At 37.6% G+C, this 16,303-nt stretch overlaps 1 long non-coding RNA gene across 1 annotated transcript; it reads right to left on the bottom strand.

Moving 5' to 3' along the window:
- Nucleotides 1–482: 482 nt before the first annotated feature.
- Nucleotides 483–7,110, bottom strand: LOC131383528 (uncharacterized). Its single transcript, XR_009213655.1, has 3 exons — nt 6,873–7,110; nt 2,289–2,351; nt 483–519 (listed from the first exon to the last, which is right to left on the bottom strand). It is a non-coding gene; the product is annotated as an uncharacterized LOC131383528 (long non-coding RNA).
- Between the last annotated feature and the right edge of the window lie 9,193 nt (nt 7,111–16,303).

Here is a 16,303-nt window from a genome sequence, read left to right as displayed (position 1 = left end):
TTTTTCCAAGAATTTCACTCTCCTTTGTCTCCAGAATAAATAAAGTGCAGAGCAGAATAAGCACAAATGGGATTTTGAAATTCATCCCCAAACCACATGAATAGGAAGGTCCCCTCTCATGGCAGAACAACTTAAGGGGCATTTTCTGTGATTTTTTGTCCTTGCTCGAAATGTCATTTTAACCTGATCTCATCTGATATAATGAAAAGGAATGATAATTCATGGTGTGTTAGTGTAAGGAACATTGTATCACAGTAAGGATCTATAACTATAGTTACACCTGCCAAGGGACAAAGTAGCTGATTAGTTTCAAGTTGAAAGGCGCGCATGTGGAGGCAAAACAGCCTGCTGTTTTTATTAGAGTCACCTCTGACATTCCTGATTTCCTAGAACCGAACATCTTTGCTGGAGGAAGGAAACATGGTGGCATATGAGCTATATGTAGGTAGTAGAGTCTGGTTCCTGGGAGCCCTGTGGTGCCAGCCCATGCTAGATTCAGTTGAAAGATGCTCTCTGCAACTAAAAGGGAAATATATATAAATATATATATGAAAGTTAAATATATGTTATAAATGCCTGCTCAGGAGTAAGTTTATTCCCAGCCTCATCCCAAAAGCAGGGGAAAGAATGTTCTTTTAAAATCCCATATCTCTGTTTTCTTCGTTTTGTTTGTTTGTTTATGACAGAGTTTCTCTCTCGTTGCCCAGGCTGGAGTGTAATGGCGCTCTCTCATCTCACTGCAACCTCCACCTCCCAGGTTCAAGTGATCCTCCTGCCTCTGCCTCCCGAGTAGCTGGGATTACAGGTGCCTGGCACCACGACCAGCTAATTTTTGTATTTTTAGTACAGACAGAGTTTCACCATATTGGCCAGGCTAGTCTCGAATCCCTGGCCTCAGGTGATCCACCTGCCTTGGCCTCCCAAAGTGCTGGGATTACAGGCATGAGCCACTGCGCCTGGCCCCATATCTCTGTTTTTTAAAGTTGATGTCCAGCTGCTCTCTTTCCTCCTCCAAAAGGCCAAACTCTTCAGCCTGGCATTTAAGCCTTTTCTTGATATGTCCCTAAATTCCAATCCAACTTCATCCAACTCTTTCCCTATATGTATCATAATTCTTGTCAAGCTGAATTACTCAGGGCTCCAAAAGAAACCAGGGTGCCTCCAAGTCTTTACATGCAAGCCATATGCACCACATAGAATGTCCTTCCTTCTAACTCTTCATTTTAAAATCCTACACAAACATTAAGATGCAATTCAAATGCACCTGTTCAGTGAAGCATTCCCTGATTCCCTAACCTGGAATTTTCTTTCTGAACTCCCACTGGAAGAGAAACATCTTCCTCAAACACATTTTCTCCTCTTTGAGGAAGGTCAGAGAAAAACCTTGACATAGAGACAAAGAAAGGCAACAAACTACAGCCCTATTAGGGGCTTTACAACTATCTCATTTAATTCTCAACAATCCTGCAAGGCAGGTATTACTGTTCTTAGCAGATACTGAATCTGAGGCTCAGAGAACTTTTTGAATGAAATCTTTGCCTGTCAGACTTAAAAGCACACAGTTTCCACCAATCCACCCTATTTATCATTACTCGTGTTTATACAGCTTCTAGAATATTAACTGTGGTACTTTGTGAACATTTCTTTTCTCCCTTACTGGATGGGGAGTTTGTTCTGTTGTTGTTTTGAGATGAGGAAAGAAGCCATCTTATTCACTTTCCCCACCCCCCCTCACCCCTGTATAGTAAATTTCTTGCTCAAATTTGTGTTAAATTAATACACATTCTTTCAGAGGGAAAATTTTTAAAAGAAAAGGAAACAAAGATGAATTCCTCTTTCTAATTGCTCATCTTGAGGACACAGAAAAGAAACTAACTAACAAGAAATTTGGCTATTGTAAGTTCGAAAATGAAGGCAACTATTTTGGTAACAAAAGTAGCTTCCATTTTTTGAACTGTGATTCAGTGTCAGACCCTGGAGAGACTTTTTTTTTTTTTTTTTTTTTAATTCTTTGAGACAGTCACACTCCCTTGACCAGGCTGGAGTGCAGTGGCACAATCTCGGCTCACTGCAGCCTTGACTTTCTGGGCTCAAGCGATCCTCCCACCTCACCCACCTCAGCCTCCCAAGTAGCTGGGATCACAGGCATGTGCCACCATGACCAGCTCATTTTCTTTTATCGTTTTGTACAGACAGAGCATCACCTTGTTGCCAAGGCTGATTTCAATTCCAGGCTCAAGCGATCCTCCCACCTCTGTTAAGTGATCTTAACTACTGAGTTGTCTCACCTTTATGTCCCCTGGCGTATTGAACATTCACTCTCAGGCAAGACTCTGTTGTCTTTCTGCCACCTAACAAAACAAACAAAACAAAACAAAAGCCTCTTTCCCCTGTGCTTTTTCTCAAATTTATTTTCATGAATCCTCAAATAATTTCCCATATTTAGAGGACAGAAACCCTGAGCACTGATTGAGGAAAAGCAATGCTACTGTCTTCCTCTATACAGTAACGTGAACAAAAATCATTCAAAGGAATCCTTTCTGCATCCAGCCAACACAGCAACGCCCGTACTACAATCGGTACTTCCCCCGTGTAGGTAGCATGACCCCTAGTGGGCACCAGTGGTAAATATCTAGATTTTAGCATTGATAGAAATACTGTACGATGGTTTATTTTAATAGGTGGATAGAAAAATAGGTCAAGATGTTGTCATCATAACTATATTAATGTGACCACATATTTTTGTTGACTATGAAACACAAAGGAAAGATATCAAAATATACTTTTTAAAATATATATTCAGAAACCAATTGTAAAGTGAGTTTTTATATTTTCTTTTGTTACCACCTTTAGCTTTTATAAGTCTTAATTAAATGCTCTCCACCTTCAACCACATTTCTTCGACAAAGATAACTTGCACAAGAGTGCTTTCAAGAAAGGATTAAAAATGGTGAGGTTGGGACATTTTCAGTTTGTCTAGATGAAATACTCTTACGAATGCATCATCTTAAAACATCCCAGTCCACACTCAGTGTTACTCGTAATTTCACTGATGCTTAATTTATTTCACCACATATTATAGTTTAATTAAACACCAGACAGGAGCTCCTCTGGGATCACTCTTTCTTTCTACACAGCAATGTTTAAGTTCTCTACATTTAAAGCTAACAACAAAAGTTGTAGTCAAAGGAATTCAGAACTATGTTTTATCTAAATAACTGGGTCATATATATTCCCATTTTATTACCAACAGATAGTCTGTATTAGTCCTTCATCTCCCAACTTTTTTTAAGTAAGTAGTAATTCTTATTAACAGCAGTGGCACCTGCACGGGGGTGGACAAATCTGGTGACCAGCAGGTCCCCCTGCTGTTTTGCTCAACTGACAACATGCTCTCAACCCTGGCAGCTGCTCCTGTTTTGTTTTTTTTCTCCCAGGCAAATAGGAACTTCATGGACATTTAGAAATTCTTTTCTCTGAACCAAAACTTTGGCTTCAGAAAGTAGCAATGAAATTCACAACAGAGGATAAATTTTTCTATATGTATTTAATTACATAAGGACATGAATACACTTCCAAAAAAAATTTAAGCCACACAGAAATGACTAATCCGTGAACACCCTTTTATACCCCACCTCCATCTTTCTCCCCCCACCAAGTGTGAGGAGGTCCAGAGAATTCTCTCCACAGAAATAAATATAAAACTGGACATCCTTACTAATGAGAGCCATTTCATGTCACTTAGAATGACCACAGGCAGAAAACAACTCAAGATATTTGTTGTCTTTCCTTGCAGTCCTGTGTATATGCATAAATAAATAGCTTGGGTTTGTTTCACTTTACAAAAACATGATCTTCCCAGATGCTTGCTCTGAAACTTGCTTTTTTGCGTAACATTATGTATTGACCATATTTCTATATTGCTGCCTATAGGCCTCTTTCATTCTTTTTTATCTGTTGCACAGCATTGAACAATAAGATGTATCATGGTTTATTCGGTCATTTCCCTATTGGTTTAAGGTTGTTTCTAATATTTTCCCATTATACACAATACAGTAATGAACACCTTGAACTATCTTGATATACTTATGCAAGTACATCTGTTGGCTAGATATCCAAAAATGAAACTGCTGAGATGAAGAATGTGTAAATATTAAATTTTAAAAGATAGTGCCAAATTCTGTTCACAAAGGCAGGAATGTTTAAGGAGTTGCCAGGCCTTTGGAACTAATCATAAATGTTAGCACAGGAAGGGTCCTTAAAACCGTCTAGCCAAAAAACCTTTGTTTTTTAATGATCAGTTTGGTAATATTTATTAATGCAAACATAATTTTTAATAATGATAAAAAGATGCAGTGAAAGAAAAAATAGCTATTTTAGAAAAGTGTATTCCATGTCCTCTTGCTTAGTTTTTCATAAAAAGATTGCTTTTTTAATATATACATTAAGTTCTGGGGTACATGTGCAGAACGTGCAGGTTTGTTACATAGGTATACACGTGCCATGGTGGTTTGCTGCACCCAACAACCTGTCACCTACATTAGGTATTTCTCCTAATGCTCTCCCTCCCCTAGCCCCCCACCCGCCAACAGGCCCTGGTGTGTGTTGTTCCCCTCCTGGTGTCCATGTGTTCTCATTGTTCATCTCCCACTTATAAAACCTTTGTTTTTTAAGACAATACTAAGGTTTGTAGAATTTATATGACCGGTCCTGTTTCATGAACCCAGGTTCCAATCCAGGTTTTCTGACTGCCCCGCCCAGTACTTCTCCCACTACAACATATTTTATGGGGGCAAAATTAGACTTGAATTTTGGAGTAATCGTTTCCAGAGAAGTAGAATGTTTTTTATAAACAATTAAAAACATCTTTTCTTCCCTTGGAGTGTTCAGCAGTATAGAGAATGACTAGGATTTATGTTATGAATCAAACATTCAGAGTGCAATAGCTCTACAAAGCAAGCAAACAGGTAGGTTCTGTATCAGAACACAATGCTAAAAGTTGAAACCTGTAAATGGAATTGATTTCCTTACTAAATGATGTTAGAAATGGAAGCTGCAGTTCTATACTCAGGCACCCATCACTTTAGGGAAATTATTCCATTTGTCATACTCCAAAGCTCCTCAAATTATTTGTTACTGCATAATAAATTACCTCAAACGTAGGGGCATTTTAAAAAGAATTTTATCATATTCCTGGTTCTGTGGGTCAGGGGTTTGAGAAGGGTACAGCAGTGGTGGCTTCTCTCTGCTCCACAATGCCTGGAGCCTCAGCTGGGAAGGTTCACACATGGGGGTGACTCAACAGCTGGGGCTGGGATCATCTAAAGGCAGGTGGAAGCTGCTTGTCATCTGGGATCTCAGCTGGGCTGTTGGCCAGAGAACCTGCACATGGCCTCTCCATATGGCCTCTGTGCTGTTTTATGGCACAGAGACGGGGTTCCAGGGACAAATGTTCCAAAACTTATCTTCCAGTAACAGTGTTGTGAGGAGATTAAGAGAGTGCCCTCCACAGAAATAAATATAAGACTGGACAACCATGTTTTTTAAAAAAATAATCAATTTCAGGTCACTGGAAAATGACTAAAAGTAGATAACATCTGGAGAAGTATTTACTCATGAAAACTACCAGTCAGGCCAGGCACAATGGCTCACACCTGTAATCTCAGCACTTTGGCAGGCCGAGGAGGGCAGATCACCTGACGTCGGGAGTTCAAAACCAGCCAGGCCAACATGATGAAACCCCATCTCTACTAAAAATACAAAAAGTATCTGGATGTAGTGGTGCACATGTGTAATCTCAGCTACTAGGAAGGCTGAAGCAAGAGAATTGCTTGAACCCAGGAGGCGGAGGTTGCAGTGAGCCCAGATGGTGCCACTGCACTCCAGCCTGAGCAACAGAGTGAAACACCATCTCAAAACATGAAAAAAGAAAAAGGAAAAAAAGAAAAGAAATAAAACTACCACTTGGGTAAATTAAGTGACTCTGTGGCTTTCTTTCCTGAGAGCATTCTAAGCTCAGGTGACAAAACCCTCAGCTCCACCTCCCAGAGGGATCTGGGCTCAGGATGGGAGACAGAGCAGCTAAAACAAGGCAATACTGGAAGTGAGAGAACCTTAGAAGGGCAGGGGTAATGAAAGCTCCACACATCTCTGGCTGACTGCTAATGGACACATGCCTGAGGGAAACCCCAAAATGCCCAGCAAACATTGCAAGCTCGAGAAACACGCACATGGAGGTGAGTAGCAGCGGGGCCTTAGAGACAATGGGAGCATCCTTCACTAAAGGAACGAAGAAACACATTGCGGAGGATATACGTTCCGGAATACTATGCATCAGGTGGAAGCTACCATCTGGATGCACATGAGACAAAATGGATACATCTTAAAAACATATTTGAGGGACAATAATTATGATAATGTCAACCAATACTTATATAGAACTAATCAGAAACCACCATGAGTCCAGGACTTTTCTAAAATATGTCCATATATTAACTCATGTAGTCATCAAAGTCATTAGGTTGGTGCAAAAGTAATTGCAGTTTTTGCTATTACATTTAATGGCAATTAAAAGGCGATGTGGTATAGTTAGGATTCAACCAGGTAAGTATTACCAACAGGATATGTATATAGAAATATTCACATATGTATTTAATTACACAACTACATGAATACACTCCCACAAAAACATTAAGTACTATAGAAATGTCTAAAACTGTGAACACCCCTTTATATCCCACCTCTTTATGCCATTCTTCTTGTCCTCCAAACATGCAGAAGTTTATCTATTATATATCTTAATATACACCTATAGATTATATATATCTTATATACCTATATATTAAGAGATTTTGTACAAGAAATTGACTTACACAAATTTAGGAGCTGATGTCCAAGTCCAAAAACAGTGAGGAAGTGAAGATCGTGGGCACAGGACAAAGTTCTCACCAACTGGGAGGCAGGAAGGGAAGACGACAGGCAAGATGGAACTCCATGGGCATGGGCTGAAGCTGTCATCACAAGTGGAATTTCTTCTGTGCAGGTATGGTAGGCAGAATTCTAAGAACGAACTCAACTGACTTTCAGCCTTGGCACCTCCCTTTTGAGGGGTGGTGGAAATCTGTGAAAATGAGAAGCCATTATTCCCTTGATTATGTTACCTTATGTAGCAAAAGGGAGATTACTGGGGTGGGTCTTATCTAATGACACAAGACCTTTAAAAGCAAAGAGTTTTCTCTGCCTGGTAGCAGAAAAGGAAGTAAGAGATTTGAAGTATAAGAGTGACTGCTGGCTTTGAATACAGAGGGGATCACATGCCAAGGCTCTTTAGGAGCTGAGGAAAGCTCTCAAGCAACAGCCAGAAAGAAAGTGAGGCCTTTGGTCCTACAGTCCTACAACCACAAGGATCTGAATTCACCGAACAACCTGAATGCACTTGGAGGTAGATTCTTCCCCAGAACCTCTAGATGAGAACCTGGACAACACTGTGACTTCAGCCTTTTCAGGCCATAACAGATAATCCAGCCAAGCCTGCCTATACTTCTTACTTTAAAAACTGAGATATTAGCCAGGTGTGGTAGCATGTGCCTGTACTCCCAGCTCCTTGGGAGGCTGAGGTGGGAGACTCATTTGAGCCTGGGAGGCAGAAGCTACAGTGAGCCAAGATCATGCCACTGCACTCCAGCCCGGGTGACAGAGATCCCATCTTAATAAAAAGAAAAAAAAAGACTGAGATAATAAATGACTATATTGTAAGCTGCAAAGTTTTAATAATTTGTTAGGTGGTGTTATATATGGAATGTATGTGTCCCCCTCAAAAATTCATATGTTAAGGTGTAGCTGTATTTGGAGGAAGGAAGTAACTAAGGTTAATTAATTACTTAAGGTCAAATGAGATCAAAAGGGTGGACCTCTGATATAAAAGAATTCGTGTCTTTTTTTTTTTTTTTTTTGAGACAGAGTCTCACTCTGTCACCCAGGCTGGAGTGCAGTGGCATGATCTCCGCTCACTGTAACCTCTGTCTCCCGGGTTCAAGCTATTCTCCTGCCTCAGCCTCCTGAGTAGCTGGGATTACAAGCACACACCACTCCACCACGCCCGGCTAATTTTTGTATTTTTAGTAAAGAAGGGGTTTCACCATGTTGGTCAGGATGGTCTCGAACTCCTGACCTCGTGATCCGCCCACCTTGGCCTCCCAAAGTGCTGGGATTACAGGCGTGAGCCACCTCACCTGGCCAAGAATTAGTGTCTTTATAAGAAGAAACACCAGATGGCTAGCACTCATTCACAAGTGCCCTCTGTCTTGCATGCTCTCCCTCCTTCTCTCTCTCTCTCGCTCTCTCTCGCTCTTTCTCTCTCTCTCTGTGCCATATGAGAACACAGCAAGAAGGTGGCCATCTGCAAGACCAGGAGTAGGCCTTCACCAGAAATCAACTTAGCCAGATCTTGTACTTGGAATTTCTAGCCTGCAGAGCTTTAAGAAAAGAAATTTCTATTGTTCAAGCCATGCAGTCTATGATATTTTGCTATAGCAGGACTAAGATAGACAGCAATGGGAAACTAATATAGGAAGCTACTGTATTATCATTATCCATGTGTTACAGTGAGGAAACTGAGTAAGATTCTATCACACTTCAACAAGAGCACCGTGACCACTCAGTGGAGGAAGGACAGTTGCTTCAAAAAATGGTGTTCTTTTGCACTGCAAAAGAATAAAGTTGAACCCTTATCTTGCACCTTGTAAAAAAAATTCACTCAAAAGTAATTAAATACTTAAATGTAATACCTAAAACTGTAAAACTCCTACAAGAAAACACAGGAGAAAACTTCCTGACATTGGACTTGGCAATGATTTCTTGGATATGACACCAAAAGTACAGGCAACACAAGCAAAACTAGACAAATAGGACCACATCCAACTTAAAAACTTCTGTGCATGAAGGAACAAAGGATACAATAAACAGAGTGAAAAGGCAGCCTATAGAATGGGAGAAAATATTTACAAATCATATATCTGATAAGGGGTTAATACCCAGGATATATATAAAGAAATCCTACAACTCAACAACGGCAAAAAAAAAAAAAAAATTAATTAAAAAATAGACAAGGCTGGGTGCGGTGGCTCATGACTGTAATCCTAGCACTTTGGGAGGCCAAGGCAGGTGGATCACCTGAGGTCAGGATTTCGAGACCAGCCCAGCCAACATGGCAAAACCTCATCTCTATTAAAAGTACAAAAATTAGCCAGGCATAGTGCCGGGCACCTGTAATCCCAGCTACTCAGGAGGCTGAGGCGGGAGAGTCGCTTGAACCCAGGAGACAGAGGTTGCAGTGAGCCAAGATCACGCCACTGCACTACAGCCTGGGTGACAAGAGTGAGACTCTGTCTCAAAAATGAAAAAAAAGAGACAAAACGTTTGAATGGATATTTTTCTAAAAATGATATACAAATGGCCAAAAATGTATCTTAAAAAATCCTCAACAGCACTAATCATCAGAGAAATGCAAATCAAAACCAGAATAAGTTATTACCTAACACCCAATAGGATGACTGCTATTAAAAAAAAAAAAAGAACGACGGTTTGCAAGAATATGGAGAAATTGGAACCCTTTTGTGCTATCAGTGAGATTGTAAAATGACACAACTGCTGCTACAGAAAACAATATGGAAGTTCCTCAAAAAATTAAACATAGAATCACCATGTGATCCAGTAATTTCATGTCAGGGAATATATGCAAAAGAATTGAAAGCCAGTCTCAAAAAGATATTTGCATGCCTGTGTTCATAGCAGCACCATGTATAATAGGCAAGAGATGGAAGCAACCCAAATGGCCATTGATGAAATGACTAGGTAAATAAAATGTGGGATATACATACCACGGAATACTATTCAGTCTTAAAAAGGAACAAAATCCTATCACAAGATACAACATGAACGAACCTTGAGGACATTATGTTAAGTGAAATAATCCAGTTATAAAAAGGATAAATACTGTATGATCCCACCTATCATATGAGGTATCTAAAGTAGTTACATTCAAAGAAACAAAAGTAGGATCTTGGTTACCAGGAACTAGGGGGAGAGAGGAAAGGGTAGTTATTCTTTAATGGGTGTAGAGTTGCAAAGTTGCAAGCCAAAGAATTCTGCAGATTTGTTTCACAGTGATGTGAATTATGCTTAATACTACTGAACTCTACACTTAAAATGATGAAAATGGTATGTGTTATGTGCTTTTTAACAACAATAAAGCATATTCGCCACAGAAATTTAGTTAATATCTTATAACTAAACATGTATATATGTTGCTTATATAATCACTGTAAAAAATTATATTACAATATCATTTATGTAAATGTAAGGACCATTTCTACACATAAAGTATATATTTTACAGGAACACATGCATGTTAGGAAGTGAATCAAAGATATAAAATGGGTGTCCAGGTGAGTGAAAGGAAAGGATATGAGGCAGGTTGAAGATAAGGAGATAGGTGGTGGGGGGTAGAGCAGAGACAGAGGCAGATGGAACAAAAGAAAGGCCTTGCGTATACAGAAGAGAACGATCACCATTTTCTGCGCCTAAAGTACAAAGAAAACAAAACAGCCTGGGCAGCATGATCCTACTTCTTCTCAATATGTTATGTATATTTGCAAAAAGAATATCTGGAAGCATAAACATCAGAATATTAACTGTGGTTTTCCCTAATGCTTGGAAGTATGGATGATTCTTGTGTATATTTCCTAATTTAACTGTAGTAAAGGTGTATTGTTAAAAATAATCTTTAACATCCAATACATATAAATATATTATAGGCATGTTCATGTATAATATATACATGTGTCTATTATACATAATATTAATGTTATATGTATATTACACATACAGTCACCCGTCCTTTAATGAGGGGAATACATTCTGGAAAATGTGTTATAAGCCAATTTCATTACTGTGTAAACATCATAGAGTGTACTTATACGGACCTAGATGGTATACCCTACTACACAGCTAGGCTATAAGGGATAGCCTATTGCTCCTAGGCTACAAATCTGTATAGCATTACTGTACTGAATACTGCAGGCAATTGCAACAAAATAGTAAGTATTTATATATCTAAACATAGAAAAGGTATAGTAAAAATATATTATAGTTTTACGGGACACCCATCGTATATGCAGTCTGTCATTGACGAGTACATTTTGTGGCACATGACTGTATATGTATGTGTCTTAGTTCTGTTGCTATAACTGAATACTACAGACTGGGTAAATTGTAAGAAATAGAGATTTATTCAGCTCATGGTTGTTGAGGCCAAGAAGTCCAAGGTCAATGGGCCAGCACCTGTGAGGGCCTTACTGCTGCACTATCTCATGGCAGAAAAGCAGAAGGACAAATGATGCATGCCCTCATGACTCAATTGCCTCCCAAGGGCCTCAATTCTCAACACCACCACAATGACAACCCAGTTTCCAACACATGAACTCTTGGGGGACACATGCAAACCATAGTAGATTGAAGGACAACACGGTAAACCAATCACATATAACTATAATTATTTTTAACAGCTCTGAGATATAATATATACGCCATTAAACTCACACATTTGAAATATAAAATTCAATGGTTATTAGTATATTCACAGTGTTGTGTAACCATCACCACAATCTCAATATAGAAGATTTTTATTACCCAAAAAGAAACTATGTATCTCTTAGCAGTCACTCTTCATTTCTCTCCAAACACCCAGGCCTAGGCAACAACTAATCTATTTTTTCTCTATAGAATTGTCTTTTCTGGACATTTAAAATAAATGGAATCCCACAATACTTGGTGTTTGGGGAATGGCTTCTTTCACTTAGCAAAATGTTTTCAAGGTTCATCCATATTGTAGCAGTACTTCATTCCTTTTTATTGCTGCATAATATCCTATGGTATTATGCCACAATTTATTTGTATAGCTGAATAATATTCTGTTGTATTGAAATACTACATTTTGCTTATCCATTCATCACTTATAGACATTTGAGTTGTCTTCTCTTTTTGGCTATTGTGAATAATGCTGCTATGAATATTTAAGTACAAGATATTGTGTGAATGTGTGTTTTGTTTTTCATGGGAATATACGTAGGAGTGGAATTGCTGGGTTATGATAACCCCATGTTTAACATTTTCAGGAACTGCCAAAATATTTTCAAACTGCACCATTTTACATTACAGCCAGAAGTGTATATGGGTTCCAATTTCTCCACATCCCCACCAATATTTGTTATTATATGTATTTTTATTATAATTATACTAGTGGCTATGAAGGGGCATCTCACTGCAGTTTTGATTTGCATTTCCCTAATGGTTAATGATGATGGACATTTTTTCATATGAAAATTGGTCATCTGTATACCTTCTTTGGAGAAATATTTACTCAGACTCTTTGCCTTTTTTTTTTTTTTTTTTTTAACAGACAGGCTCTCTGTCTCCCAGGCTGGAGTGTAGTGATACAATCATAGCTCACTGTAGCCTCAAACTCCTGGGCTTGAGCTATCCTTCCACCTCAGCCTCCCGAGTAGCTGGGACTATAGGCATGTTCCAGCATGCTTAGCTTTTTTTTTTTTTTAATTTGTTTTTGTAGAGGTGGAGTCACTTTGTAGCCCAGACTGGAATCAAACTCCTGGCTTCAAGAAATCCTCCCACCTCGGCCTCCCAAAGTCCTAGGATTACAGGCACAAGCCTCCACATCTGTCCTCTTTACCCATTTCTACAGTGGGCTATTTGTCTTTTATTCTTAAATTGTAAGAGTATTTTATACCTCCCGGATACACGGCCCTTATAAGATATATGATTTTTAAATATTTTCTCCCATTCTATAGTTTTCTTTTCACTCTATTGATGATGTCTTTTGAAATGCAAAAGATTTTTTATTACAATGAAATTCAATTTATCTAATTTTTTTGGTCACTGTGTTTTGGGTGTCGTGTCTAAGATGGCTTCACTTAATATGAGGTCACGATGATTTACTCCTATGTTTTCTTCCAATAATTCTATAGTTTAGCTTTTACATTTAGATTTTTGCTCCATTTACAGTTAGTTTTTGTATATGGTGCAAGGAAACTATCTAAATTCATTATTTTGCATTAAGTTCTCCTAGCATCATTTGTGGAAAAGATCATCTTTGGCAACTTTTTCAAAAATCAATTAACATTTAATGTGGTCATTTATTTTTGGATGCTCAATTTTATTCTGTTGATCTATATGTTTTTCCTTATCACACTGTCTTGATTACTGTAACATTGTAGTTAGTTTGGAAAACAGGAACTGTGAGTCCCCAACTTTGGTCTTCTTTTACAATATTGTTTTGGCAATTTCAGATCCCTTGAATTTCCATATAAATTTCAGGAATAGTTTGTCAATTTCTGCACAAAAAAAGGCAGCTGAGATTTTGACAAGGATTGTGTTGAATCTCTAGATCAATTTAGCAAGTATTGCCATTTAAACAATACTGTCTTCCAATACACGAACATAAGATGTCCTTCCACTTAGATCTTCTTTAATTTTTCAACAATGTTTTATAGATTTAAAATACATGTTTTTTACTTTTACGTCTGCATATTTTATTCTTTTGTGGTATTGTAAATAAAATTGTTTTCTTAATTTCATTTTTGGATTGTTTAGTACTAGTATATAGAAATACAATTTTTTATGTTGATATTATTCAGTTGGTGCAAACGTAATTCCAAAAACTCCAATTACATTTGCACCAACCAAATATATACTAAAAGTTTGCTGAACTCATTTGTTAGTTCTAATTTTTCTAGTGGATTCCTTAGGATTTTCTATATATGAGATTATGTCATTTGCAAGTAAAGATGGTTTTACTTCTTCCTTTCCAATCTGGGTGATTTTGTTTCTTTTTATTGTCTAGTTGCCCAGGCTGGAATCTCTCCAGTACAACCTTTAATAGAATGGCAAGAGTGGACGTCCTTGTCCTTTTCCAGATCTTAGTGGGAAAGCATTCAGTCTTTCATCGTTAAATATAATGTTACTTCTAAGCTTTTTATGATTACTCTTTATGAGATTGAGGAAGTTCCCTTCCATTCCTAGTTTGTTTAGTATTTTTATCATGAAAGGGTTTTGGATTTTGTTCAATAAACTTCTGCATCAAACAAAGTGATCATGTATTTTTGTCCTTTATCCTATTGATATGGTATAATACGTTAACTAATTTTCAGTTGTTAAACAGATCTTCCTTTGGTAGGATAGTCGCACATGGTCATATTTGGTTTCCTAATCTTTTGCTAAGGGTTTGTTTGTTTGTTTGTTTGTTTGTCTGAGACGGAGTCTCGCTCTGTCGCCCAGGCTGGAGTGCAGTGGTGCAATCTCCGCTCACTGCAAGCTCCGCCTCCCGGGTTCACGCCATTCTCCTTCCTCAGCCTCCTGAGTAGCTGGGACTACAGGCGCCCGCCACAGCACCTGGCTAAGTTTTTTGTATTTTTAGTAGAGACGGGGTTTCACCATGTTAGCCAGGATGGTCTCGATCTCCTGACCTCGTGATCCGCCCGCCTCGGCCTCTCAAAGTGCTGGGATTACAGGCATGGGCCACCTTGCCCAGCTTTGATGAGGCTTTGTGTGTGTGTGTGTCTATATTTAGTAAAAATATCAGTTTGATGTTTTTTTCCGTGTGATGTCTTTGGTTTTTGGTATCAGGGTAATATTGGCCTCATAGAATGAGTTGGGAAGATTTCCCTCCTATTCTATTTTTTGAAAAAGTTTGTAAAGAATTGGTATTTATTCTTCTCTAAATGTTTAACAGAATTCACCAGTAAAGCCATCTGGTCCTGGGCTTTTCTTTGTGGGAATATTTTCAATTACTTATTTAGCCCCATTACCTGTTATAGTTTGATATTATCAGATTGTCTATTTTTTCTTAAATTATTTTTGGTAGTTTGTATTATTCTAAGAATATGTACATTTCATCTAAGTTATCTAATTTATTAACATACAATTGGTTGTAGTATTCCCTTATAATCCATTTGATTTCTTTAAGGTTGGTAGTGATATTTCCCATTTCATTTCTGATTTAGTAATTTGAGTCTTCTGTTTTTCTTGCTCAGTCTAGATAGAGCTTTGTCAATTTTGTTGACAATTTCAAAGAACCCAATTTTTTGTTTCATTGCTTCTCTCACTGATTTTTCAATTATTTATTTATCTCTGCTCTATGTCTTTATTTTCCATCTTTCTGCTAGCTTTGGATTTAGTTTGCTCTTCTTTTTCTACTTCCTTAAGATAAAAAGTTACATTACTGATTTGAGATCTTTCTTTTTTTGTAATATGGGTATTTAAAGTTATAAATTTTCCTCTAAGCACTGCTTCAGCTTCATCCCATAACTTTTGGTAGATTGTGTTTCTATTTATCTCAAAATAGTTCCTAATTTTCATTGGTTATTTAGGAGTGTGTTGTTTAATTTCCACATACTTGTGAATTTCCCAAATTTCTTTGTTATTAGTTTCTAATTTCATTCCTCTGTGTTCAGAAAACATAATCCATATGATTTCATTTATTTTTATTGTTTTTAGTTTTTTATGGCCTAGCATGTGGTATATATATTGAAAAATGTTCTATGCAAAATTAAGAAAAATGTATATTCTGCTGTTGTTGGGTAGAGTGCTCTGTAGATGCCTATAAAATATAGCTGGTTTCTGATGTTCGACTATTTTATTTCATTAATGATCTTCTTCATAGTGGTACTATTATTGTTGAATTATCCTTTTCTTCCTTCAATTATGTCCGTTTTAGCTTGACATAGTTTTAAACTCTGTTCTTAGGGACACACAGACAGACACACACACACACATATATATATATGTATCTTCCTGATGATCTGACTCTTTTATCATTATAAAATGCCCATCTATATCTCTAGTAACATTTTTTGTTTTAAAGTATGTTTTATCTGATGTTAGTATTGCTACTTCAGCTTTCTTGTGGTTACTATTTGCATGGTAGATGTATTTCTCTTTTTTTTACTTCCAACATACTTGTATTTTGTGTCTAAAGTGTGATTTCTGCACACAGCATATAGTTGGATCTTGTTTTATATCCAGTTTGCCGATCTCTACTTGTTTCTATTGTTTAATTTATTGAGATTGAATGTTATTACTGACATGGTTGAATTTACACTGCTATTTGACTTTTTGTTTTCTATAGGTTTCTCTCTTTTTATTCTCCTATTCCTCATTTACTCCTTTCCGTTAAACAAATACTGCCTTGTGTAACACTTTAAATTTTTAGTGACTTTTTAAATACTTTTTT

Source organism: Hylobates moloch, unplaced genomic scaffold (genome assembly GCF_009828535.3).
Source record: "Hylobates moloch isolate HMO894 unplaced genomic scaffold, HMol_V3 SCAFFOLD_5, whole genome shotgun sequence".
Taxonomy (NCBI): domain Eukaryota; kingdom Metazoa; phylum Chordata; class Mammalia; order Primates; family Hylobatidae; genus Hylobates; species Hylobates moloch.
This window is presented reverse-complemented; position numbering and strand designations above follow the sequence as displayed.